Genomic DNA, 13,584 nt, shown 5'->3' with positions numbered 1-13,584 from the left:
AATAATAAATACATATATTCTTGAGACTAGAGACAATTGGATTTGTCTATATCGAGTTATAGGCGAATCAATTATTTTGAAAAACATTAAAATTGAGAAATTAAAGCATAAACATTAGAATTTGCTCGAAATCCATCATAGGCCATGTCGAAGCAATGGGTTTTAGTTGTCACGCCATTTTCTATGTCCTGACCAAATTTCACGTCATTCCAAACACGTGTCATCTTGCGTCTACTAATGCCTTTTGCCTTTGCCTTATTTGTCCATGAGTTCCAAGAACTCTATGACCAAGCACTCTGCATCACATGTCAAGTAGATCCACTTCAAAGAAGGTGCAACTTGATCTTGTTAAGCTTGAACACCACATCCTTAATGTCTGTCCTGCATTCAGGCAATTCTGCACAACACCCTACACCTATTTCCATAATGGCCAAAAGAGAATCTTTATAGGCAATCACATCCCTACCATCTTCTGTTCTTAACAAACCACCATCCACAACTTCCATTACTCGGTCTGGAAGTGAAGCATTCACCCATTGCTTCAAAGTCAGTGCTTCAGTGAACATCTCATCTGTTGGTTTCTTCCTTGTGAATGTTTCTAGTAACATTATTCCATAGCTGTATATATCACCTTTGGTAGAGACTGTTCCTTCAGAACCATACTCTGACAAGAAGCATGACAACAAAAATAAATAAATAAAAGTTCTTAGAGCGTCTTTAATGCCTATAGTAAACAAAAAATAGAGTTTCAATGTAGTTGTTTGCTAAATTTTGATATTGCTATCCCTGTGCCAAATATGACGATAAAGGTTTGGCAAATTAACAAATTTTGACAATGGTTTCTCTTTACCTCTCTTGATGGAAGCCCATATAAGCTATTTGTAGTAACTTTTGTGAAATAGAAAATAAAAAAGAAATTGCACTTCTCCTATCAGTACAGGGTTGCCAAATTTTGACATTTTGAGTATTGTAACATACCAAATATTAGTTTAGTATGTGTTTTGACAATTCAACATTAGAGATGATCTTATAATATATATATATATATATATATATTCTATTAGGCGTTGTTTTAGATATGCAAGTAGTATCGTGTGTTATTTTATTTTTTTCTCCTATGGAGGTAATTTGAATATGGTCAGAAATTCAAAAGTGCCACACACATTTACACAATAATTTGGGGTTTTTTTTTTGGTCTATAATGGTTGGACATGGTGGATATTTGGTACTAGTATAGGGTTACACAACCAAACCCATAATTTTCCTATTTCTGTACTAATGAGCAGGACCATGGGATGTCTGGATTGGAAGTCTAAGTTAAGCTTACTCTCACCAACCAAAGCCAATAAGAAGTGATCTATTGACCTTAAGACCAAAAAGTTATTGGCATAGAATTTTTTTTTTTTTTTTTCTTTTTTTGACCAATTAACCACATTTAAGTTATACATAGACTAACAAAAGGGTTCAGCGATTAATCAATTATATGTTGCTGAAAGTAGAGGGGAGAAAAAACAGGGAAAAAGGGAATAGACAAGGTGGCAACTTGATCTTGTTATTTTTCTTTTATCGCAACATCATAAATAGCTACTAAATTAATCAAGCCGAGTCCAAAAATCATCCACATACCTGGAAATATTTCCATGGAGCTGTCCAGGACTTAATGCTTGTCCAAAAATTTACAGTTGTTCTAAAATGTATCATTGTCATGAAAAGGAATAGTTTTGGAAGGAAAAGTTGTAAAAATATGTGAGGCGTACCTGGTGCAATGTAGCCGAGGGTGCCTAAAGTCTTTGTTTGCGTTGTTGTATTGTTTTGCGCTAAAACCTTTGCAATGCCAAAGTCAGCAACATGTGCAACCATTTCATCATCTAACAGAACATTGCTAGGCTTCAAATCACAGTGGACGACAGGCTCTGCTTGACCATGGTGGAGATATTCCAAAGCTAATGCAACATCAATCACAATACTTGCTCTTTGATGGAGATCGAAGCAATAGTTATGAGAATACAACCACTTCTCGAGGCTTCCATTAGGCATGTATTGAAGAATCAAAACTCTTAATTCTGGATTGGAACATCAACTAATGACTTTAACAAGGTTCCTATGGCGAACTGCTCACAAGACACTGCATTCTGCATCAAAACTTTTGAAAGCACCCTTTACTTGCAAATTCAAAACTTTTACCGCTACTATTTCTCCATCAGAAAGTACTCAGTTGTATATGGAACTATAACTCCCTACACCGAGCAAGTTGGCTTCACAAAAGTTGTTTGTAGCTCTAGAAAGCTCTTGGTATGAAAACATCTTATGCTCAACTACAGGCAATAACCCAATTGAATTCAACTTCTCCATATTGTTTCCTTGATACACTTTCCAAAAGAAGAAGAGAGCAACAAAGATTATCACTAATGCAATGGTAGGCATAATGATTTCAATAAGTAATTTTGTTCTCGATTTTTGCATTCTATGAGTTGTGCAGGGTGGCACATGTAAAGTTGGTGCGCCATAGAGTGCTTCATTCTCCATAAAACTCTCTGCTGTGAGGTTCTTGAAGGGCCTTTGACTTGGAATTTCCCCAGATAATCTATTGAAAGACAAATTCAAGTATTTGACATGTGAAAGTTTCTCAAGAGCCTTAGGTATAGCACCAGATAGATTGTTGTGGGATAAATCCAAGGAGTCCAATGTTATCAAATTTCCAAATGATTCTGGAATGGATCCCCAGAATGAATTTCTTGACAGATTAAGAGAACTAAGGCTTTGAAAAGCTACTATAGCATCGAGAAACTTTCCTGAAATATTGTTTGAAGATAATTCCATGCTTTCCAAACCTTTTAATGCTTTAATGTTTGGATCGAGGCTCACGCCTAACAGATTGGATGACAAATTTAAATTCAAGAGATTTTCAAGGCTCCATAAACTCGATGGTATAGATGAGTTCAATTTCTTAGAACTTAGGAGTAGTCTCTGCAAATGGCTAAGATTTCCAGTGCAGTGAGGGATCGAACCAGAGAGCTTGTTATTTTGTGTTTGGCAATCTTCACTGTATTTAAATTAATTAAATTCTGTTGTGTACTAAACAACAACCAGAATATAAAGAAATAAAGAAAAGGAGAGAATATGTTTGATTACAAAAATCAAACTTGAAATAAAAATATATAAATAAAAAACAGATTTTATTTTGTTACAAAAACAAAATTAAAATCTGAATAAATAAACAAATAAAAACAACTGTGAAAGTAAATTAAATAACTTACTTGATTTAATTTCTTCGAATTATTTTTCTGATCAAGTCCAGTGTTTGACACTGTGTCCTTAAGACAGATTCGTCCTCTCCACGGTGCTTTCAGAATTTGGACGTCTATCTCCCAGGATGAAATGATCTACCACAAACAATAGCAGCACTACTAATTGTTTGCCTTACGAACACACTAAGTGTTTACACTCTTTCTTTTGGAAATAAAATGCAGCAAGATGAAGAATAGAATTAACAGAGGTGAAATACGAAATTTCTGAATTAATACATGAAATGAGGGTGGTCCTATTTATAGATGTGAAGGTGGCTCTTGGATTTGAATTAAACAGGTATGTAACTCTTGGTTTTGAATTGAACAGGTATCATACCTGTTGGGTTTTGAATTCAAACAGATAGAAAAACGGGAAGGGCCCTGTTTGGGTGTGCATTAATTCCAAAACAGTTTATTTCTGTTTGAAACCGGGAAGGGCCCTGTTTGGATGAACAAAAAATCCAAACTAATTTAATTTGAATTCTAGAATTTAATTTGAATTCTGGATTTTATTTTAATAAAAAATAAAATTAAATTCAAATGTTTTTGGCCCAAAAAGATTAGAAGCCCAACCACACACCTGCGCCCGCGCCCAGGCCCAGCCCGCCCGACCGGACGGACGGCGGCGGCGGCGCGAGCGCGCGTGTGTGGTGATTTTTGGGTCCAATGGGTCTAGCCCATTTTGCCCATAACCTCTCCCTCTAAAACACTTGGGTACCCCTTGGGGCACACCCCAAGTATCTCACCCTAAGCCTTATAAACCCTTTCAAAACTTCCCACCAAATCAATGTGGGACAAACCAATTTACAACCTTAAGGAATTTCCACCAAAACTCCATTTCCATGGAGCACACTTTGGCTTCAATTTCCCATTCACTCGGTAATGGTTTTGAGCAACCAAATATACCACGTGAATCACAACGCGGCATAGAACGCGTTACCACTTTGACCCGAGTAAATCGACACTCGGGGCCCACCTAAAAATTAGACCGAACTTAGGAAAAAATTCTGGTTTTATCCAGAATTTTATAACCATTTCCAACAATCCCCCACATGAATGGAATTTGATGACAACGGAAATGCAACAATATGCAGACTTTAACGAAAGAGTATAAGTCGAAAATATCTTGCATCAGGATAGGTAGTTTTCGGCTTTGAACCTTCCCTAGTGATAACCTATCGGACTTACTGGCTAACCAATGGACGCGATGCCTTGAATTGTTCAGCCGTTTGTGTAAGCCAAGACAATAGATTTCACACAAAATATCTTCTAACACATCGTGGTTCTCACTGTTGTGTTCATTTTGGCCTTGAACGCACCTGGTTTTCATAAGTGTTTCTAGAGAATTTAGCCTCATCATTCTCATAGAACCGGCCCCAGTTCAACACTCATATAGGTGATTCTTATTGTGAGTATCTTCTTATACTCATCTTGATTTTTTATGTCTTAATCAAGATATAAGTAATCATTAAAAGCAAAGCTTATCCTTATACCCCTGCATACAACATATGTTGCAGATATCACTCTCACCATAGGAATGGGTAGGGAATATTAATCCCTTGGTGATTTCTGGCGAGCCATACATAACTTAGTTGTCCCTTTGAACTTAGTTCTTGGGATCTCCAGTCATATAAGTAGGGTTACCATTATGACGACTCTTATGTAATAGGCTTTAATCCCATCCCCTTCGATGAACTATACACTAGCTCTTTTGTCAAACCTTTTGTTAACGGATCCGCAATATTCTCTTTAGATTTTATATAATCTATTGAGATTATTCCGTTTGACAACAATTGCCTTACGGTATTATGTCGACGACGTATATGTCGTGACTTACCGTTATACATGTGATTCTGTGCCCTGCCTATTGCAGATTGACTATCACAATGAATGCAAATAGCTGGCACAGGTTTTGGCCACATTGGAATGTCTTCTAAGAAGTGACGAAGCCATTCTGCTTCTTCACCTGCTTTGTCTAAAGCAATGAACTCGGATTCCATTGTGGATCGTGCGATGCAAGTTTGTTTCGTGGACTTCCAAGAAACAGCAGCGCCTCCTAGAATAAAGACATATCCACTAGTGGATTTTGAATCTTTAGTATCCGATATCCAATTGGCATCACAATAACCTTCGAGTACTGCTGGATATCGCGTAAAGTTCAAACTATGATCACGAGTAAATCTTAGATATCTAAGAACCCGAATGATCGCTTTCCAATGGTCTTCTCCAGGGTTACTAGTGTACCTACTCAATTTACTGATAGCATAAGCTATATCAGGACGAGTACAATTCATTAGGTACATTAGGCTTCCAATGATTTGGGAGTATTTTAACTGAGACACTGCATCACCTTTATTTTTCGATAAATAAAGACTGATGTCTACAGGTGTTCTAGCTAAATTCAAATCATCCTTGATAAATTTATCAAGAATTTTCTCAATATAATGAGATTGAGATAATGCATATCCTTCAGATGTTTTAGTAATTTTCATTCCTAAAATAACATCTGCGACCCCCATATCTTTCATATCAAATCTCTTGTTAAGCATCTGCTTAGTTGATTTGATCATATTTTGACTGCTTCCAATGATAAGCATGTCATCCACATAAAGACAAACTATGACATATCCTTGGTCAGTGTTTTTAACATAGACACATTTGTCACATTCGTTTATCTGAAACCCATTAGTAAGCATTGCATGGTCAAATTTTTCATGCCATTGCTTAGGTGCTTGTTTTAATCCATAAAGGGATTTTACAAGTCGACAAACTTTCTTTTCTTGCCCTGATACTACAAACCCTTCGGGTTGTTCCATATAGATCTCTTCATTTAGATCACCGTTTAAGAAAGCTGTCTTAACATCCATTTGATGTATTTCTAAATTAAACAATGCTGCTATAGAAATAAGCATGCGAATGGATGTTATTCTTGTCACAGGGGAATATGCGTCAAAATAGTCCAGACCTTCCTTTTGTCTGTAACCTTTAACAACAAGTCTTGCTTTATACTTGTCAATTGAACCATCTGCTTTCATTTTTCTCTTGAATATCCATTTATATCCAAGAGGTTTAGAACCTGGTGGAAGATCCACCAATTCCCAAGTATGATTTTGCATAATGGATTCAATTTCATTATTAACAGCCTCTTTCCACAAAGGTGCTTCAGGACCTGTCATTGCTGCCTTAAAGTTTTGAGGTTCATTTTCTAACAAGTATGTCAGAAAATCTGGACCAAAGGATTTTGATGTTCTTGCTCTCTTACTTCGTCTTGGTTCATCATTAGTTAAATCCTGTTGGTCGAGACTATTACTAGTCTCTTGTGTTTGATTGTCATTAGTCTCTTGACTTTGTGTACAATCATAAGTTCTTTTCTGTGAACTTAATTCCTGTCCTTTCTTGTAAGGAAAGACATGTTCAAAAAACACAGCATTCCTTGACTCTATAATAGTGTTCACATTTATATCAGGTATATCTGATTTATAAGTCAGAAACCGATATGCACTACTATTCTGAGCATAACCAATAAACACACAGTCTATTGTTTTTGGTCCAATCTTAGTCTTTTTAGGAACAGGTACTTCAACTTTTGCCAAACACCCCCACACTTTTAAGTATTTGTAGGAAGGTGGTCGACCTTTCCATAATTCATAAGGAATGCTTTTGGTTTTCTTGTGGGGTATTCTATTAAGAACATAATTAGCAGACAATATTGCTTCCCCCCACAAGTTCTGTGGTAAACCTGAACTTAGTAACATGGCATTCATCATTTCTTTTAGGGTTCTATTCTTCCTTTCAGCAATTCCATTTTGCTGTGGAGAATAAGGGGCTGTAGTTTGGTGAATAATGCCATGTTGTGCACAAAATTCATTTAATGGTGCATCATATTCACCACCCCTATCACTTCTAACCATTTTAATGGTTTTTCCAAGTTGATTTTCAACTTCTGTTTTGTAGAGTTTAAACATTTCTAAAGCTTCATCTTTACTTCTAAGTAAATAAACATAACAATATCTTGTGCAAACATCGATAAATGTTATGAAATACTTTTTGCCTCCTCTAGTTTGAATAAATTTTAAATCACATACATCAGTATGAATTAATTCTAGAGGTTCGGTTTTTCTTTCAACCGATTTAAATGGAGCCTTAGTTAGTTTCGCTTCTACACAAATTTCACATTTATGATTAGGATTAATTTCAAACTTTGGTATATAATCTAAACCAATTAATCTACGCAAAGCATCAAAATTCACATGTCCTAATCTACCATGCCATAAATTTGACTCAAGAATATAAACAAAAGATGTGTTATTCTTATTCATAGCAACTTTCGGTACAACTGTCATTACATTCAACTTAAAGAGACCATCACTCATGTATCCCTTACCAACATACATACCACTCTTTGTTAATACAAATTTATCAGACTCAAATACAAGCCTAAAACCATTTTTACTTAACAAAGACCCAGAAACTAAATTCTTCCGGATGTCAGGTACATGCAGTACGTTGTTGAGGGTCAGTTCTTTCCCTGATGTCATCTTCAAGATTACTTTCCCTTGTCCAGCCACAGTAGAAGTAGAAGAATTTCCGATGAAAAGTTGTTCACCATTTGCAGCCTCATTGTAGGTAGTGAACATCTTCTTGTCCGCACATATGTGACGAGTTGCTCCAGTGTCAACCCACCACTCTTTGGGATTTCCAACCAAGTTAGCCTCAGACACCACAGCAGAGAGGTTGATGTCATTCACTCCGTCAGAGATGTAATCCAATTCTGTTACATTGGCCTGATTGGTGGTCTTCTTACTTGTACTTCCATGATTCTTTTTAGGGCGGCGGCAGTCAGAAGCTCGATGTCCAGTTTTGCCACAGTTATAGCATTTTCCTTTGAACTTCTTGCTACTATCGCCTTGTTTAGGACCATCTCCAGTAAACTTCCTCTTTTTGTTATGTGGTTTATGAACTTGTTCAACCACATTAGCCTTGGACTCAATGGGATTTTTCCCATTCCTCTTGTCAGCCTTTCGGTTATCTTCTTCAATTCTTAATCTTACAATCAATTCATCCATAGTCATCTCTTTGCGTTTATGTTTTAAATAATTTTTGAAATCTTTCCAAGCCGGTGGTAACTTTTCCACTAAAGCAGCGACTTGGAATGACTCGCTAAGAGACATACCTTCTGAATGAATATCATGCAAAATTATTTGAAAACTTTGAACTTGAGATATTACCGTTTGGGGGTCTACCATAACAAAGTCCAGAAATTTACCGACGACAAATTTCTTCGTGCCGGCATCTTCTGTCTTGTATTTCTTCTCCAAAGAATCCCACAATTCTTTTGCTATTTTCAGAGGACTGTATACATTATACAGCATATTGTCAAGGCCATTTAGGATGTAGTTTCTGCATAAGAAATCTGAATGTTTCCATGCATCTACAGCGGCAACAACTTGCCGATCACTTTCACCCTCGTTAAGTGCTGGAGCCTCTTCATGGAGAAATCGGGCCAAATTAAGAGTTGTAAGATAGAACAGCATCTTCTGCTGCCATCTCTTAAACTCAGTACCATTAAATTTTTCCGGTTTTTCTCCATGATTGATTGGTACATGAACATGGTTCTGGATAGGGACCGATGTAGGTGTAACAATAGGAGTACCACTGCCAGATGCAGTTTCAGTTGTAGTAGCCATAATCTCTGATTACAAAAATCAGAAAATATTAAAATACAAATTAATTTTCTAGTTACTAAAACCAGAAAATAATTATAACAACAAAATAATTTTATTTTCCTTGTTACTAAAACTAGAAAAATAAAATATCACAAGAATTTTCTGTAATACCAAATAATATTCTGAATTGTTAATGACACCAGTATCGTACTACTAGTTGTTGTCAAAGAAAAGAGACAGTATATTACTACTATCTGTCAAATAGCATAAATCACTATTTGTTTTTCCAACCAGAATATTAATTTGAAAACACAGAAAATTAAATACAATGAAGATACCCAAAAACGGAATCTGTCTTAAGATTGTTTGGCAATCTTCACTGTATTTAAATTAATTAAATTCTGTTGTGTACTAAACAACAACCAGAATATAAAGAAATAAAGAAAAGGAGAGAATATGTTTGATTACAAAAATCAAACTTGAAATAAAAATATATAAATAAAAAACAGATTTTATTTTGTTACAAAAACAAAATTAAAATCTGAATAAATAAACAAATAAAAACAACTGTGAAAGTAAATTAAATAACTTACTTGATTTAATTTCTTCGAATTATTTTTCTGATCAAGTCCAGTGTTTGACACTGTGTCCTTAAGACAGATTCGTCCTCTCCACGGTGCTTTCAGAATTTGGACGTCTATCTCCCAGGATGAAATGATCTACCACAAACAATAGCAGCACTACTAATTGTTTGCCTTACGAACACACTAAGTGTTTACACTCTTTCTTTTGGAAATAAAATGCAGCAAGATGAAGAATAGAATTAACAGAGGTGAAATACGAAATTTCTGAATTAATACATGAAATGAGGGTGGTCCTATTTATAGATGTGAAGGTGGCTCTTGGATTTGAATTAAACAGGTATGTAACTCTTGGTTTTGAATTGAACAGGTATCATACCTGTTGGGTTTTGAATTCAAACAAATAGAAAAACGAGAAGGGCCCTGTTTGGGTGTGCATTAATTCCAAAACAGTTTATTTCTGTTTGAAACCGGGAAGGGCCCTGTTTGGATGAACAAAAAATCCAAACTAATTTAATTTGAATTCTGGATTTTATTTTAATAAAAAATAAAATTAAATTCAAATGTTTTTGGCCCAAAAAGATTAGAAGCCCAACCCAACCACGCACCCCGCGCCCGCGCCCAGCCCAGCCCGCCCGACCGGACGGACGGCGGCGGCGGCGCGAGCGCGCGTGTGTGGTGATTTTTGGGTCCAATGGGTCTAGCCCATTTTGCCCATAACCTCTCCCTCTAAAACACTTGGGTACCCCTTGGGGCACACCCCAAGTATCTCACCCTAAGCCTTATAAACCCTTTCAAAACTTCCCACCAAATCAATGTGGGACAAACCAATTTACAACCTTAAGGAATTTCCACCAAAACTCCATTTCCATGGAGCACACTTTGGCTTCAATTTCCCATTCACTCGGTAATGGTTTTGAGCAACCAAATATACCACGTGAATCACAACGCGGCATAGAACGCGTTACCACTTTGACCCGAGTAAATCGACACTCGGGGCCCACCTAAAAATTAGACCGAACTTAGGAAAAAATTCTGGTTTTATCCAGAATTTTATAACCATTTCCAACATTTTGGAGATAAATTTCTCCCAAGTTGCTTAAATGACATATCTTATCAGGAATGGACCCTTCAAGCTCATTACCAAGTAAATACAACCTTTGCAAGCCTTTCATTTCCCCAAATGTAAATGGAATAGTTCCTTGAATATTGTTCACTAAGATCAGGAAGATTCACTTTTGAGGAACCAATCTCTTTAGGAATTTCACCATTTATTTGGCATCTAGATGCATCAAAATATTGTAGGTTACTTGAAAGGTTCCCGATGGATTCGGGTATGATTCCCCCCATTGGATTACCAACTACAACCAGGTATATCAAAGAGCTGTAGTCTGTCATATCTATCAGAAAACTAATTGAAGAGCTTCCTTGTTCCAATGTTAGTTTATTGTTTTCCAAAGAAAACCTTTCAAGGATACCCAAGTGGCCAAAAATTCTAGGTACTGGCCCTGTAAAGTGGTTAAAAGACTGGACTAATTCATTGAGCTTTGAGCAATTGGACAGATACAAAGGGATTTTCCCACTAAGTTTATTCAGTTGTACATCGAGTATTTCAAGATTGGGAAGCCAAAGCCCAGTATTGGGAGGAAGATTTCCTGAGAGGCTGTTCATTGATAACAAAACCCATTCAAGAGTGGAGATGTTTAATAGTGTAGGTGGAATCCACCCACTGAAATAGTTTTCATAAAAAAAAAAATTCTGTGCAACTTCTTCAAATGTCCCAACTCATTAGGAATTTTTCCATAAACATGGTTGTTTTCTAAACCAAACCCTTCTAAGTTTGACAAATTACCAAAGGAAGGTGATAGGGTACCTGGAAGATTGTTACTTCGTAGGAAAAGATTACGAAGCAATGGTAAGGCGGTCAGCTCATTTGGTATTCGACCGACAAGTCTGTTAACTGCAAGAGACATGACTCAAAGCTTTTGACATTGTTGTATGCTTGTTGGAATCTCTCCTTCCAACAGGTTGTCTTGTATTATGAGATGTGTGAATCGATGCAAACGAGTAAGGTTTTGCGTCACAAAACCATGGAAACTGTTGTTTCGAAGATCAAGCCTCTTGAGGAATGAGAAGTTTCCAATATGAGGAGAAATGGTGCCTGCAAGACCCATGCTCTGAAGCCGCAAGGCCAGGACTCTTTGTCTGCGTCGGCTGCACGAGACTCCAGCCCAGTTGCAGAAATTGGTTCTTGTGGTCCAATTACCCAATACATTGTTAGGGTCATACTTGACAGCAGTTTTGCAAGCATGCAAAGCTGATTGATCGGTTAAGTTTGAGAATAGAAAGGCTAGGGAAACTATGCAAGACTGCACTGCTAATATCAGTACTAGTAGAGCCAGCAGAGAGTTCATGTAAATTCTCTCCATGTGGTGGGCTTTGTGCAAGAGTGTGGTTGTTTTGGCCAACAAAGCCATCTTTTAAATCAAGACTTGATTGAGAAGTTGACACTTGTGTGGAGGAGATTGGAGGAAGCTTGGAAAGGGCAATTATAGTTTCCTTAACTCTATTTTTAATGAAAAATTTCTTTCAAAAATTATTTTTTTAAAAATTTATTCTTATATGTTGGTTGGTTGAGAGGGAGATTTGCGCCGAACAATTGAGCCGAGCTATATCAACGCGATATGGCGTTGGGCCTCGCTAGGGGCAAAGACCATGTGCCCAGCCGAACTGAACCAACGTGGCTGCCTGGGCCCATTAAGTTGGGCCGAGCAGGCCGACCAAGCTATGATTTGGCGAAGATGGATATTTGGTTAAATCCATACTGATGCGTTGGGTCGAGCTACGGACAGTTCGGATTGACGTAGGGCTAAGGAGTCATACAAGGTAGCAGAGCGAGGCTAAGACGCCGAATCGCGCATCCTACGACCAGTTAATCCCGATAGACCGGTTTATTGTAGCTCGGCCGGTCCAGTTCGTTGTGGTGTCTGTTCCTTCCAAGTGATAGCCCGGTTGTGTAAGCCACCTAGACTAATGGAAAAGCAAAGAAAATCCACTCCTGGTATGCGTCAATACTGTTTGGCGATTCGACAAACACTGTTTGGAGGTTTTGGTCTCTACACGTGTAAAGAGGGAAGAGGGGAGCACAGTCGCCTGTTCAGAGAAGGACAGCAAGGATAGTGCACCCACAATCTCTGAGGCTGTATAGCTAGGCTAGAAAAGAAAGATGAGAGAGACGTTAGAGGTAAGCAATCTGAAGGAATTCCCAATTCTCTCTCTAGACCGCTTTCTATTATTCTTCTTCTCCTCCAAGTGTGCTTGTAGACGCGCTCCCGGGAACTCTCCGATATCCGCGCTTCTTGCGAAGGCGCGAATCGCGTTTTGTTCTGAGATACTACAGTTCGGACTCAATGTCATGGTTTTGAATCTGATCTCGCAAAGTGCAATGCAAGACCGCTAAATCACCGAAGAGTCCAAATCTGGCAAATCATTTTGGAAAACTGATTTTTAAAAAAAAAGTGCCAAACATGAACTGCTTTGCCAGATACAGAGTCGCCACCTAAATATTTTATTTTGGGTGGCAATTTAGGAAACCCGGACTCGTGCCTAAGGCCACGTGTCCATCATCACCAAAGTTGCCTCGGCTCGGGAACTTAGGTACGATTGGGGAAGGTCATCTATGAGCACCCCCACTCGCCCGATCAAAAATCGGCATGTACTCTGCATGATATCTTGTTTTTGAAAACACATGCGTTCTTATTCTGGTTAATTAGCTAGAATTAGTATGTGATGCGCACAACACACAAGTATAGACTAAATCGCCTAATTTGGAACCAAACATCGCATATCTGTTTGTTTGGAAATGGTTTGAAGTTTGCTACTCGCAAGTAGGCTAAAACACGGATTTCAATGAATCTTTCCAATTCAAGTAATCCAACCTTCACCCACAGGCATTCAGGCAGTTAAAACAATTAAGCAAATAGCCTCATGGCAAGCATGCTGTCATGGCAAAACCCATACTCATGCAAGGATGCTAAAGCATAAACACTT

The 13,584-nt window shown here is 37.6% G+C and overlaps 1 pseudogene; it reads right to left on the bottom strand.

Moving 5' to 3' along the window:
• Nucleotides 1–323: 323 nt before the first annotated feature.
• Nucleotides 324–12,011, bottom strand: LOC114282282 (uncharacterized; annotated as a pseudogene).
• Between the last annotated feature and the right edge of the window lie 1,573 nt (nt 12,012–13,584).

Source organism: Camellia sinensis, chromosome 10 (genome assembly GCF_055761805.1).
Source record: "Camellia sinensis isolate YWXY chromosome 10, ASM5576180v1, whole genome shotgun sequence".
NCBI lineage: Eukaryota > Viridiplantae > Streptophyta > Magnoliopsida > Ericales > Theaceae > Camellia > Camellia sinensis.
The sequence above is the reverse complement of the archived record's forward strand: the minus strand, read 5'-3'. Positions and strand labels throughout refer to the sequence as shown.